We start from the raw sequence: 13,756 nt of genomic DNA on the forward strand, positions 1-13,756 counted from the left end.
ATGGGGATCACAACAATTCTGGGAGGCAACCTCCCAGGGTCATTATGAAAATCAAATGAGATAATAGTGGGGACATAATAGGTGCTTAATAAATGCTGCTTCCACACTTCCTTCCAATAGACCTAACCAGAAAGTAATTTAGGCAATGAGAAAAATATGACCCATAGAATCTTTTACCTACTTCCTGGGTGATTCATGTAACTTCTCTTGACTCTCTAAAAAAGAAGGGATTGGACAAATTTCCATCAGTAAACAATTATTAAGCACCTGCTGTATGCTAGGTGTTAATGATATAAAGACAAAACCAGACCTTTCTCGTCAAGGGCTTTATTGACTAGATGGGGTGTAAGGTCCCTTCCAGTTTTGAATTGTGATCACCATAGCTCTGCTCCTTTGTCTGATACAGTGGATTTCAGAAACAGAGGACCAGAGTTCACTTTCTGGATCTATGAAGCACTTGCTGTCTAATGTGATGACTGGAAAAAAATAGTTCTAACCTTAACTGTCTCTGTAATCCAAATTTCCCAGTCCTTCAGTTAGGATTTACATGGCCTCAAAAATCCCTTTAAATTCCTAATCTGGTGATCCTGTGAGTACTCTCTCAGGAGATAGTGAGTTCCCCGTCACGAAGGTCCACAGAATCATAGATCACAAGATTGCAAATGTAGAGCAAGGGTTCTCATCCTGGGGAGCTGTGAACTTGCTTCTGGATAACAGAGTCTCAATATAATGGATTTACAATCCTCTTAATTTTATTTTAAGCATCCTGAGAAGGGGTTCATGGATCCCACCAGACAATCACCAGAGGGCCAGGACACCAATACTCTCTAGCGTTACCTGGGACCTCAGAGGCCATTCAGTCTATTCCAGTTATTTTATGGATGTGCAAACTCAGACACAAGGACGTTAAATCTAAGAGTGCACAGGTAGAGCAGTAGAGGCAAGTCTTCTGACTTCAAGGCCTGATATCTTGAGATTTAGAGTAGAAAATGTGAACCTCGGGAGAAAAGTGCCTCAATTTATTTACCCATCACTTAGTTAATCTGAGTTTTTTTCACATTGAGAGAAGTGATGTTAGAGAGCAAATACTCAAGAGAATATATATAATCTCCTTGAAGGCAGGGATGGTGTTCGTCATTATATCTCTGGTACAGCACCGGCATCTAGCTGCCGTTGAAAGAATGCTTATTGAAGGAAAGTTGTCCATCCTCAGCCCTACCTTTTGTTGGTTTGTTTGGGGAGGCGATGACTTGCTTAGAGTCACACAGCTAGTACGTAGGAACTACCAAGTAAATAAGGAGGACTAAGGTCCCCACTGTACCTCCTGAACTGCCCTCACCTCATCAGCTCCAGAAAAGTGACTTTACTTGCCCAGAGTCACTCAGGAGATAGGTAGGAGACTCTGTTCATTCCACTCTACCATGCCGACTCCTAGTAAAGTCTGGATGATCAGGTCAGGGTAATGGTAAATAAATCATATTCTTGAGCCAATCTTGGACTCAGTGATCCTTGAAATCCCTTCTAACTCAAAGATCCCATGATTGTTGATTGAGCAAATCACTCCATCTATCTGAGGAATACATCCCACTTACCTCATAGGGTCATAGTTGCAAGGGAAAAATTCTGCCAGCTGTTCTGTGTTAAATAAACTCAGGCAGATCTTACCACCTTATTATCCCAGCGCCCCAGCTGCACTGGCTTTAATGATTTCTGGTTCGGTTTGCCGACCGGGGGCCCGCTTCTCGTTCCGATCCTGCGGCCCGAAGACAAAGAGGCGGCGGTGGGACCGTCGCGGGGCCCCGGGGACAGGCGGCATCCCAGGATGCCTGACATTCTGGGCCTGCGTCACTGGCCTCCCGAGGAATGCTGGGTGGGCCCACGGCAAAACCTCAGCTCCCGGTCAGGCTGCACATGGCTGGCTGCCTCAGGAGCACTCCCTCCCGTGCAATCCATCTGATGCCGGGCGCCTCCGCCGAGGCTATTTTAAGAGGAATGCCCGGTCCCGGAAACCGAACTTTGAAGTACGGCTCAAGGCTTTGTTGTTGTGAAAGGAGCTCTCGTCCTGACGGGGAGGGAGCCGGTCAGCCCGGGTCTCTGCCGCTGGACCGGCCGGCGAGGGAGCTTAGCTGCCTCTACAGCATCCGCTCCCGTTTCCCAGGGCCTTGGGCATAGGTGATGGACCGGGCTTCCTCTGCAATAGCAGAATACAACGCTCGGCATCTGCTCGGGTTAAAGCAGGGAAAAAGCCCGACTCGGCTATTGCATGAGCGCTGCTCCGTGCCAGGATAACAGGAGGTTTTAGTTCCAATCTCTCTGTGTCCCGAAGGCAAATAAAAGAAGCCGAGCTTTGCCAATGAAGTTTTTTTTCAACAAGCAATTGCAACACCAGTTCTTTAAATAGACGGCTCTTTCAAGAACAGCTGGGCTGGGAAGTGTTAGGGGAGCACCCCCTGCGAACACCCAGAGGTGGGTGTGAATCATGGCGGGGGGAGCCCAGATTCTAGAGGGAAGGGGGAGGAGGCCCGATGTGCCCGGTGCCAGTTACTGTTGGATGATCATTGGGTCAGGGTGGGGGAAAGCACAGGCCCTGCAGGGGAGGGGCAGGGAGATCCGATTGCCCGGTGCCAGTTACCATCGGCTACTCACTTCCCTTAACCCAGAAGGTTTTTCTACCAGGATTGAGAGACTAGAAACCATCAGAGATTTTAGAGTTGGATGTGCAGAATCTCTGGAGCTCAAAAGGACCTTCGATATCTAGGACCATAGACCTAGAAAGGAGCTTTGAGATCACCCAGATCCTTCCTTCTGCAAGTGAGGAAGAGGAAGCTACTTTGTCTAATCAAGGATGCTCTGGAGAGGGGGAAAGAGGAGGGAAAAGGAGGAAGAGGCATATGTCTGACACCTGATGGAGAGATGAAAGATCCCTTTGGGAAGAGGGAAGAAGAGGAGGAAAGAAGGAGAATGAGGAAGAAGAAGAGGAGGAGAGAAGGAGAATGAGGAAGAGGAGGAGAGAAGGAGAATGAGGAAGATGAAGAGAGAAGAATGAGGAAGAAGAGGAAGAGGAGGAGAAGGAGAATGAGGAAGAAGCAGAGGAGAGGAGAATGAAGAAGAGGAGGAGAAAAGGAGAATGAGGAAGAGGAGGAGAGAAGAATGAAGAAGAAGAAGAGGAGGAGGAGAAAAGGAGAATGAAGAAGAAGAAAAACAGGAGAGAAGAATGAGGAAGAGGAGAGGAGAATGAGGAAGAAGAAGAGAGAATGAGAATGAGGAAGAAGAAGAGGAGGAGGAGAGAAGGAGAATAGGAAGAAGAAGAAAAAGAGGAGAATGAGGAAGAGGAGCAGAGGAGAATGAGGAAGAGGAGGAGAGAAGGAGAATAGGAAGAAGAAGAGGGAGAGAGAAGAAGAATGAGGAAGAGGAAACGAGAAGGAGAATGAGGAAGAAGAGTAAGAGGAGGAGAGCAGAAGAAAAGGAGAATGAGAAAGAATATGAAGAGGAGGAGAAAAAGAGAATGAGGAAAAGGAGGAAGAGGAGAGAAGGAGAATGAGGAATAAGAGGAGAGAATGAGGAAGAGGAAGAAAGAGAATAAGGAAGAAGAAAGAAGGAGAATGAGGGAAAAGAAGAGGAGAGAAGAATGAGGAAAAGGAGGAGAGAAGGAGAATGTGGAAAAGGAGGAAGAAAAGAAGGAAGAGGTAGAGGAGAAGAAAGAGGAGGAGGAGAAAGATAGTATTAGATGGCTAAGAACCATAATTAATGAAGAGGAGAACAATGAGGAAGAGGAAGAAAAGGAAAGGGGAAAGGTTAAGTGATTTCTATCAAGTGGTCAGAATTTCAGGTCTTTTGACTAGGAATTCAACATTTTTTCCACCATACCACTTTCTTGGTCCCACCTGGACCTAAAGAGAAATCCTCTTTAATTTGTAGATCCTATCCTAATATGTAGATTGTAGATCATCAAATGATAATGTTAAGTAAAATGCCTAAAAAACTTTATAGAAATGTCAGGTGTCCTTGACAACCAGTCATCCAGAATCTATTAAGGAAGGAAATAAGCATTTATATAGCTCCTACTACATGCCCAGTACTGGACTGAGCACTTTACAAATATGATTTCATTTGATCTTCTCAACAACTCTGGGAGGTAGGTGCTGTTACCATCTCCATTTTATGCTACTGAGGCAAATTGCCCAGATTCACACAACTAGAAGGTATTCTGGGGCTGGATTTGAAATCCGGACTCCAGGCCAAACACTCGAATTCACATCTCCCTGCTTCTATTTCCTCCCCAAAGGAGCCCATTTGGCTTTTGTAGCACTCTAACTGTTAAGCTTTTCCCTGAATCCAAGCTCAAATTTGTCTCACCACAACTCCCCCCCTGAGGCTATGCGGAAAAAATATAATCTTTCAGAAACCATCTAGTTTCACATGAGTAAACTGAGGTCTCTAGAGTGTGAGTAATTTGTGTAAGGTCACTCAGCTAGTACAAAGCAGCGCTACGGTTCGAATCTGTGTCCAAACCAGTCTCCTTCTACTACACCGTGCTTCCTCTCAAATACTTGGCAGATAAGCCTGAGCCATAATCAAGGAGCCAGTTCCAGAGCCTTTGCTCTAAACCTTGCTTCAGGATTTCCTCTTGTCCTGATGGAGGCTGTGGAAAACATGTGTTTTGTATTCTACATATGTAGAGAGATGGCAAGAAATCCAAAGCCAGCCTTCCTGTCTCCAGAAAGAGCTGTCTCCTGGTGCGAGCTCCCTGCATAAAATAATCTGAGCAGCACTGTAGGGTCAGGGCAGGGGTTTGACGTCCACCTGCCATTTGGTCTAGTCAAGGATGCTCTGGAGATGGAGAGGGAGGAGGGAAAAAGAGGAAGAGGTACATGTTTGACATCTGGCGGAGAAGACAAAAGTTCCTTTGAGAAGAAGGAGGAAGAAGAGAAGGAGGAAGAGGAAAAGAGAAGGAGAATGAGGAACAGGAAGAAGAAATGGCACATGTCTGACACCTGAGAAGAAGGAAGAAGAGGAGGAGAAAGAGAAAGAGGAGGAGGAGAATGAGGAAAAGAAGGAGGAGGAAATGGCACATAACTGGCACCTAACAAAGGAGACGAAAGGCCCCTTTGATTAGAGGAAGAGAAGGAGAAGAAGAAGGAGGAAGATGTAAGAAAGAATCTAGCCCATCAATTGGAGAATGACTGAATAAACTGTGTTATATGACTGTTATGGAATATTATTGTTCTATAAGAAATGACCAGCAGGATGAATACAGAGAGGCTTGGAGAGATTTACACGAACTGATGCTAAGTGAAATGAGCAGGACTAGGAGATCATTATTTACTTAAACAACAATACTATATGATGATCAATTCTGATGGATGTGACCTTCTTCAGCAATGAAATGAACCAAATCAGTTCCAATAGAGCAGTAATGAATTGAACCAACTACACCCCGCAAAAGAGCTCTGGGAGATGACTATGAACCACTACATAGAATTCCCAATCTCTCTCTTTTTGTCCACCTACATTTTTGATTTCCTTCACAGATTATTTTTAACCTTATGTCTAAGTCCGATTCTTCTTGTGCAGCAAAATAGCTATATGGACATGTATACATATATTGTATTTAACTTATACCTTAACATATTTAACATGTATTGGTCTACCTACTATCTGGGGAAGGCAGAGGGAGTGGGAGGAAGGTGGGGACAAGTTGAAGCAGAAGGTTTTGCAATGGTCAGTGCTAAAAAATTACCCATGCATAATCTTGTAAATAAAAAGCTATAATAAAAAATGAAAATTAAAAAAAAAGACAGAATCCAGAAGAACAAACATTATAGGAAGGGGAAACAAGACTGACATGATCTTGGAACCAAGAAAATCCACTGTAACCATCTAATTACGCCATTAGTGGGAATGGCAGGAGGCACATCTGAGAAGGTGGGGGAGGAGGTTGGTGGCCCAATGGGGAAACAGTGGAGAAAATTTCTTGATCTTTTGGAGGGATATTTTATTATTTTCTATACATAGCAGGAACTTAGTGAATGTTTTTAAAATTAAATTGAAGGGAAGAAGAATCAGGATTTTTACAAATATTATTTTAAGAATAGTCAGGAATGGAGCAAAGGAAATCAGGAAAAACAAAACCTATGGTCAAGAAGATGGGACAAAACATCAAATTGTGGGAATTTGGAAGAGATTTTGTCCAATTCTCTCATCTAAGTAAGGGAACCACATTCAAAACAGGCAGAAGGTTTTGCCCAAAGCCAGCCAACGAACTAGTGGCAGAGAACCCAGCACCAGCACCCAACAGCTCCACGTCCCAACCCAGTTCTCTCTGCTTGCATAGCGCTGCTTCCTCCTTTCCTCCATTCATTCCCAAAAGCCGGTGGGTCGGCTTTTTAGCATGTACAGTGAGCATCATCAATTTGACCCTACTCCCCCTAGGGTGAAACTAGGTAAAGGATGCATGTGTTTGGGGTCCCATGCCAGGGGACTTAAAGCCAAACAATGTCACTTTGAGGGACAGACTCTGAAGAAGAGCCACAAATCTAAAAGTCACAACTTCCTTGGGCTTCAGTGTGGTCATCTGGAAATGAGCATCTACCAAAAATCTCTAGGTTAAATTGTACATTCCCTTTGAATTAGTTACATCATTCCTAGTTCTATGCCCAAGAAAAATCAAAGAAAAAGAGATTCGATATACAAAAGGATTTATGATAGTCTTTTCCCTAGAAGCCAAAATTTAGAAATTAAGATGAAGCTCACCTAGAGGGAAATTGTGCTATATGAATGTAATAGGATGCTTTTTTTTTTTTTTTGACATAAGGGAAATGATGAAATAAAGGGGCAATGGATAGAGTACCAGTCCTGGAATCAGGAGGACCTGAATTCAAATGTAAACTGAGATACTAATTATGTGACCCGAGGCAAGTCACTTAATCTTGATTGCCATCACCACTCCCTCCTCTCCCTTTCTTTCCCCCCTCCCAAAAAAAGAAATGATAAAATGAACAGCTTCAGAAAAACCATAAAGGATGGTCTTTTTAGACTAATGTAGAGTAAAATGAGCAGAACTGGAAAAAAAAAATGTGTGCAAGACAATATGAAGGAGAAAAGCAATTTTGGAAGCCTTAGAACTCTAATCAATACAACGATAAATCATTAATTCAGACAACTGAAGATGAAATGTATCGGTCATCGTTTGTTAGAGAAGTGACAGACTTAAAATTCAGAATGATACACATTTTTAAACATGGCTAATGTTGAAATGTTTTATTGAACTATGTCTAGCTGTTAGCAAGGTTTAATTTTTTAAAAATTTATTATTCATGGGTAGAGCACTGATCTTGGAGTCAGGAAGACCTGAGTTCAAATATGACCTCACATACTTATTAGCTGTATCCCCCTAGGCAAATCACCTAACCCTGATTGCTTCCCAACACCCCCTTCCCAAATAAAAACAAATTTATTGTTTGTTTGAGAGGAGGGGAGGAAGAAAACAAAGATTTATTAGGTACCTGCTATGTGTTAAGCAATTTACAAATATTGTTCCATTTCATCCTTATAACAGGCTTGGGAATAACTATTCATATTTGTAGGTGAGGAAATTGGATAGAGTCAAATGAAATAAAGTTTTTGTTTTTGTTTTGTTTTGGTTTTTTTGCTGAGGCAGTTGGGGTTAAGTAGCTTGCCCAGGGTCACACAGTGTCTTAGATCAGATCAGAAAGCAAATCTTCCTATTTATCCCCTGAACCACATTGGTTGCCTAATGAAAATAGTAGAAGGGAGAGATCTTTAATGCTTGTATATGTAAATAGTTATCATTTTTCACTTAACAGAATTTTATTTTTTTCCAATTATATGTAAATAGTTTTCAACATTCAGTTTTGCAAAACCTTTAATTCCAAATTTTTCTCCCTGTCTCCCTCCCTCCCCAAGACAACAAGCACTCTGATATAGGTTATATATATATATATATATATATATATATATATATATATATATATATATATATATACAATCATTTTAAACATATTTCCATATTAGTTATGTTGCAGAAAAAAACTGCAGGAAAGAGAAAATACACGAGAAAGAAAAAAGCAAACAGCAACAACCAAAAAATGAAAAAAATATATTTCTATCTGCATTCAATCTCCATAGTTCTCTCTCTAGTTGTGGATGGCATTTTCCATCCCAAGTCTATTGGAATTGTCTTGGATCACTGCATTGCTGAGAAGAGCTAAGTTTATCAAAGTTGATCATCACATAATCTTGTTGTTGCCATGTACAATGATCTCCTGGTTCTGTTCACTTCACTCAGCATCAGTTCATGTAAGTCTCCCCAGGCCTTTCTGAAATCATCCTGCTGGTCATTTCTTACAGAACAATAATATTCCATAATATTCATATACCATAACTTATTCAGCCATTCCCCAACTGATGGGCATCCCCTCAGTTTCCAATTCCTTGCCACCACAAAAGAACTGCTACAAACGGTTTTGCACATGTGGGTCATTTTATGATCTCTCTGGGATACAGACCCAGTTGCGACAGTGCTGGATTTAAAGTTATTATTTTTAAATGAAATGGTTGGACTAGAAGGCCTCTGAAGAACGTTCCAGCTGTAACTACCTTTGGAAAGAAAGGCACAGCCTCTCTGAAACGCAGATCCCTCTCCTTTGAAATGGAAATAATAATACTTAAATATTTCCTTTATCAAGGTGATTCAGAGGATTTCATGAGATATTGAATATAAAGAAATGTATAAATCTTAAAGAACAATATAAAAGTGTATTATTATTCCTGTCATCAAACTGTCCAAGCTCCACTTTATTCTGCTGAGACATGTCTTAGATTTTTTTTTGATATGGGCAAATTTTGGATTGCAGGGAAGTGTGGGCAAATTGTCAAATCAATGAGATCCAAGCAGAACTACCTCGAAATCTCCAGTAGCTCTATTACTGACACTTGTGACCCGCTGTGCCCACTGAAACTCATTTGATCATTTGCTGACAATTTCTCTCCTTCAGGCTCTCTCACTGGCCCCTGCTAGGCTCCCCTTCCAGTGATCTCCTCCCTACAGCCGGGATGTCCAACATGATCTGACCTCATCTACACACCTGCCACAGTGATGAGGCAGCCAGGAGCAAAGAGAAGGAAGTGATGTCTTGGTGACTTAAACCTTCATGGCCTGTGATGGTGAAAGGCTTTGGATTAAAGAGGTTTAATTTTAAAATGACATCAGCCCCAGCGGCAAGAGCAGAAAGCAAGCATTTTATAGTATTATATGCCATTTTAAAATCTACAAAACACTTTAGCAACTTTATTTTATTTAGAATGATCCCCATTTTATGGAAGAGAAAATTGAGGCAGAAAAAGATAAAGTGACTTGATTAGAATCACACAGCTACATGTTTACACAGTTACAAGAGTGCTTGCTGTCTTGGGGAGGGAGAAAAATTTGGAACACAAGGTTTTGCAAAGGTAAATGTTGAAAACTAATTTTGTATGTATTTGGAAAAATAAAATCTTATAAAAAATAAAAAATTAAAACCACACAATTATTAAGAAGCTGAGGAAGAATGCAAGATGGGGGAAGAGGTGAGAGGGAGATGAGAACTCTCTCCAAATATTTGAAAGACTTTCTTGTGGAAGGATAAGGCCCCAGAGACCAGAGCTTGGAGAGATGGGCAGAAGTTGCAAAGAGGCAGATTACCATTTTTGGGGGTGGGGGGAAAGTGGAGATAACTGGGGTTAAGTGAATTCTGCAGGACAGTACGTGCTGAGGCTGAATTTGAACTCAGATCCTTCTGATGCCAGAGCCAGTGCTCTATCCACTGAGCTGCCCCCAGGCAGGAGAGAACTTTCCAACATGTAGAGCTGCCCAGAAACGAGCGACATGTCTCCAGAAGTGGCAGTGCTTTATTAGAAGTGTTCAAGAAGAGACCCACGAACATCTGGGTGGGCTGGCGAGGAATGTTTTTGTCCAAGCGAGGGACGCCCTCCATCACTTTGGAGAGCTCGGATTCCTCTCTGAAAAGAAATATCCCCCTTTCTGCCATATGACATCCCTCTAACGCATGATTTCAAGATAAATGTGGCAAAGTTTACAAGAAATAAGTTCTGAGCCGCTGAATAATTGGGCCAACCCTAGTTGTCAGTACCTCTGAAAAGATCAGAGGAAGGAGAGCAGACAGGAAGCGAGCATTTAGTAATCCCCTACTCCGTGCCAGACACTGCTAAGCACATTTACAAATATTATCTCAATCCGTCCTCATAACAGTCTCAGGAGTAGGTACTATACGGATTTCCATTTTATAGCTAAGGAAAATGAGGCACAGGGAGGTTGTGTCACTTGCTAGGGTCACACAGTTGGAAAGTGTGAGAATCAGAATTTGAACTCAAGCCTTCATACCAAGTCCCAAATTTTCTCTACCTGATCATGTTACTTCTGCAAGTGATTCTATCACTATTAGTATCATCTATGATATGTCTGACATGGCAGGCTTGCCATCTGTCTGTCTATCTCTGCCCCACTTTCTCCCTCTCTCTTCTCCTTTTCTTCCTCTTCCTCCCTCCCTCTCACCTCCTACTTTTCCCCTCACTTCTTCTCTCCTTGCCTGTCTGTCTCTCTCCCTGTCTTCCTCCTTCCCTACTTTCCCTCCTTCCCTTTCTTCTTCCCACCAGCTTTCTCCATCCCTTCTTCCTTTTCTCTCCCTCTTCCTTCTCCTTTCTCTCTCTTTCTTCCTCTCTCATTCCCTCCTTCCTTTTCTCTCTCTGTCTCTCCCTGCCTCGGTCTCTCTCTCTCCCCCTACCTCCTTCTCTCTGTTGCTGTCTCTCTCCTTCCCTTCCCTTCTCTCTCTTTCCCTCCTTTTATCTGTCTCTGTTTCTATCTCTGTCTCTCTTCTTTTCTAGGTGCTGAATACCTTGAATTCAGTGAATCGTTCAAAGCTGCGATTCAGTGTCTTTGGATGAATGCTAGAGAAGATCTGCAGGGTCCTAGTAGGCTCCTGGCTGACCACACGGAGCACTAGGAGTAGCTGTTTCAGGAGGGAGCAGGCCTCTGTTTACACAGGGATACCTTGGCAGGAGCCAGCCGAAGAAGCATGCAGAAAATGCCACTTGATGGAGTTTCCCCAACTGTCACATTCTGCAGAGTTTGCTGGGTGGGGCGGTGGAGTCTGCAGACCGGTCACGAAAACCTCAATGGTAACTCATGAATATGAACACTGTCTGGTTTCTGGCTCTGGAAGCCGGCCTCAAGCGGAGTCAGTCCAAGGACAGGGTTGAGGTCTGGGAGCCATGGCCGAGGATGAACGGAACGTCCCTGTATTCCATTCCACTCCCATTGGCACCGGGCTAACGGCGAGGGGCATGCATGTATGGCGGCATCAGAGCTCAAGTATTTGAGCCAATTGTTCAGAGGAATTTACTTATTGACTGTAAACCCAGCACACACTCACACTCTCTGTCTCTATCTATCTCTCTTCATCTCTCTCTGTCTCTGTCTATCTCTCTTCATCTCTCTCTCTCTCTCTCTCTGTCTTTGTCTATCTCTCTTCATCTCTCTCTCTCTCTCTGTGTGTCTCTGTTTCTCTGTCTGTCTCTCTCTGCCTCTCTCTTTGTATCTCTGTCTTTCTCTGTCTCTTTCTCTCTGTCTCTGTCTCTCTCTGTCTTTGACTCTCTTTTTCTCTGTCTCTCTCTGTCTCTGACTCTCTTTTTCTCTGTCTCTATCTCTTTCTGTCTCTCTGTTTCCATCACTCTCTGTGTGTTTCTGTCTCTGTCTGCCTCTCTTTCTCTCCGTCTCTGTTTCTCTCTCTCTCTCTGTCTCTTTCTGTCTCTCTGTCTCTCTCTGTGCATCTCTCTTTCTCTCTGTCTCTCTTCCTCTGTCTCTGTTTCTGTCTCTCTGTCTCTCTGTCTCTCTCTCTGTTTTTCTCTGTCTGTATATCTTGTGCACACGCACGCGCACGCACACACACACACACACACACACACACACACACACTGCATTAAATCTGGGGAAATCGAAGTCAGTGACTTTACAGGGCAAAGCTACTTTAAAGCATGGCATCTACTCATTTATTCATCCATTTAACAAACTTATCACCCAACAAACACTGAATGAGCACACTTGTCACCAGACCAGGTACAAAACACAAGAACAAAGAAACACAAAAATGAACCATCCCCTACCTTCTAAATGCTTATTCGAGTCTACTTTAGTCTATATGTCAATTATAGATAGAACTCTATGCTAGGCACTGGGTATGCAGAGACAAAAATACATTTCCTACCTACTAAGAGCTCACAGTCTCTTCTATTCACCTTCTATATGTAGAATTCTGTACTAAGCACTGTGTATGTAGACACAAATCATTATCTACAAATCTTTACCTGTTCTCTAAGAATCTTCATTCTATTCTAATGTGTCTATTATATATACATATACACACACATATATATACACACAGAGAGACATATATATGTCTATATATCTACCTATCTATTTATCTATAGATATATATATGTATATATATATATATATCTATAGATAAACATATAGATATATGTCTATATAAAGTATGGGCTAGCTCCCTGGAGGGCCTCAGGGTCAGCCAGAGTCAGGATAAATCAAAGTCCTTGGTCTTTAGGGGGAGAAGTGAAGGAAGCAGGCAAGCTGCCATGAGGCTTGCCAAAGATATATCTTGGATTCTGGAGTCTGGAGTCTCCAGCCTCTCTCCTCCTCATCCTGCAGCCAAATGACTCTGACTTCTCTCCCCAAGCCCTCCAATCCTTGCCTATGATTACCTCACCACCAAACATTCAGCAAGCACCAATGGTGAGGAGAGCCATCACATCACTGTCTTATCTAAATATGTATATAGAGCCATTATCTCACATCAAATAGGTAATGAGCCTTAAGTGCTTGGGTTGTCTGATTCAAGCATACCTTTTTGGAGTTCCAGCCCTCTACATCTCCCACTTTCTTTTGTTTTAGAACACAGGTGGTCACGCCCTCCCTGACTTCTCCGGAAAGGGGGTGAAAACACCAAAAAGGAAGGGATCATGCCCCCCCTTTCTCAGAAAGGGAGATGAAAAACACCAAATATTCAGCAAGCACCAGTGGTGAGGGGAGCCATCATATCACCATCTTATCTAAATATGTATATAGAGCCATTGTGTTAAGCATACAGAAAAAAAAAGAAATATCACTTGACTTGCCAGAGATGAATTCTATTCTATTTTATTAAGTGTTTACTACATAAAGGGTTCTGTGATAGGTAGGGTGGGGATATAAAGATGAATAATACACGGTCTCTGCTATCAAGATTACAGACTAATCTATAAGTGAAGCTATAGTTCTGAATACCTATAATATGAATTGTATTGTGTTAAAAGCATAAAAGGGCACAAGGTAGTATGAGTAAGTAGGTGCTGCCAACTGGACTTAATGATGGTGGAGTAGATATTTAAAGCTGGGCCTTCAAAGATGGAATGAATGTAATGCAGGATATGGTCTGGACACAAATATAGAGGCAGGAGAAGATGGAATGAGTTTGGTAGAGAAATTATGTTCAAGGCACTCTGGGGTGGGGGTAAGGGAGGTGTCCCTGCCTTAATGGAGCTTACAATCTAGTTGAAGAGGCTAAAGAAAACATGTGAAAAAACTCCAGTATCATCTATGAGTCTGAGTGATCTGGTAAGATGAGTCAGGTGATAACTGTGGCTAAATCTTAGCCTCCAAATGATGGTGCGGGACTCATTGGCC

This window comes from Antechinus flavipes, chromosome 2, assembly GCF_016432865.1.
Source record: "Antechinus flavipes isolate AdamAnt ecotype Samford, QLD, Australia chromosome 2, AdamAnt_v2, whole genome shotgun sequence".
NCBI lineage: Eukaryota > Metazoa > Chordata > Mammalia > Dasyuromorphia > Dasyuridae > Antechinus > Antechinus flavipes.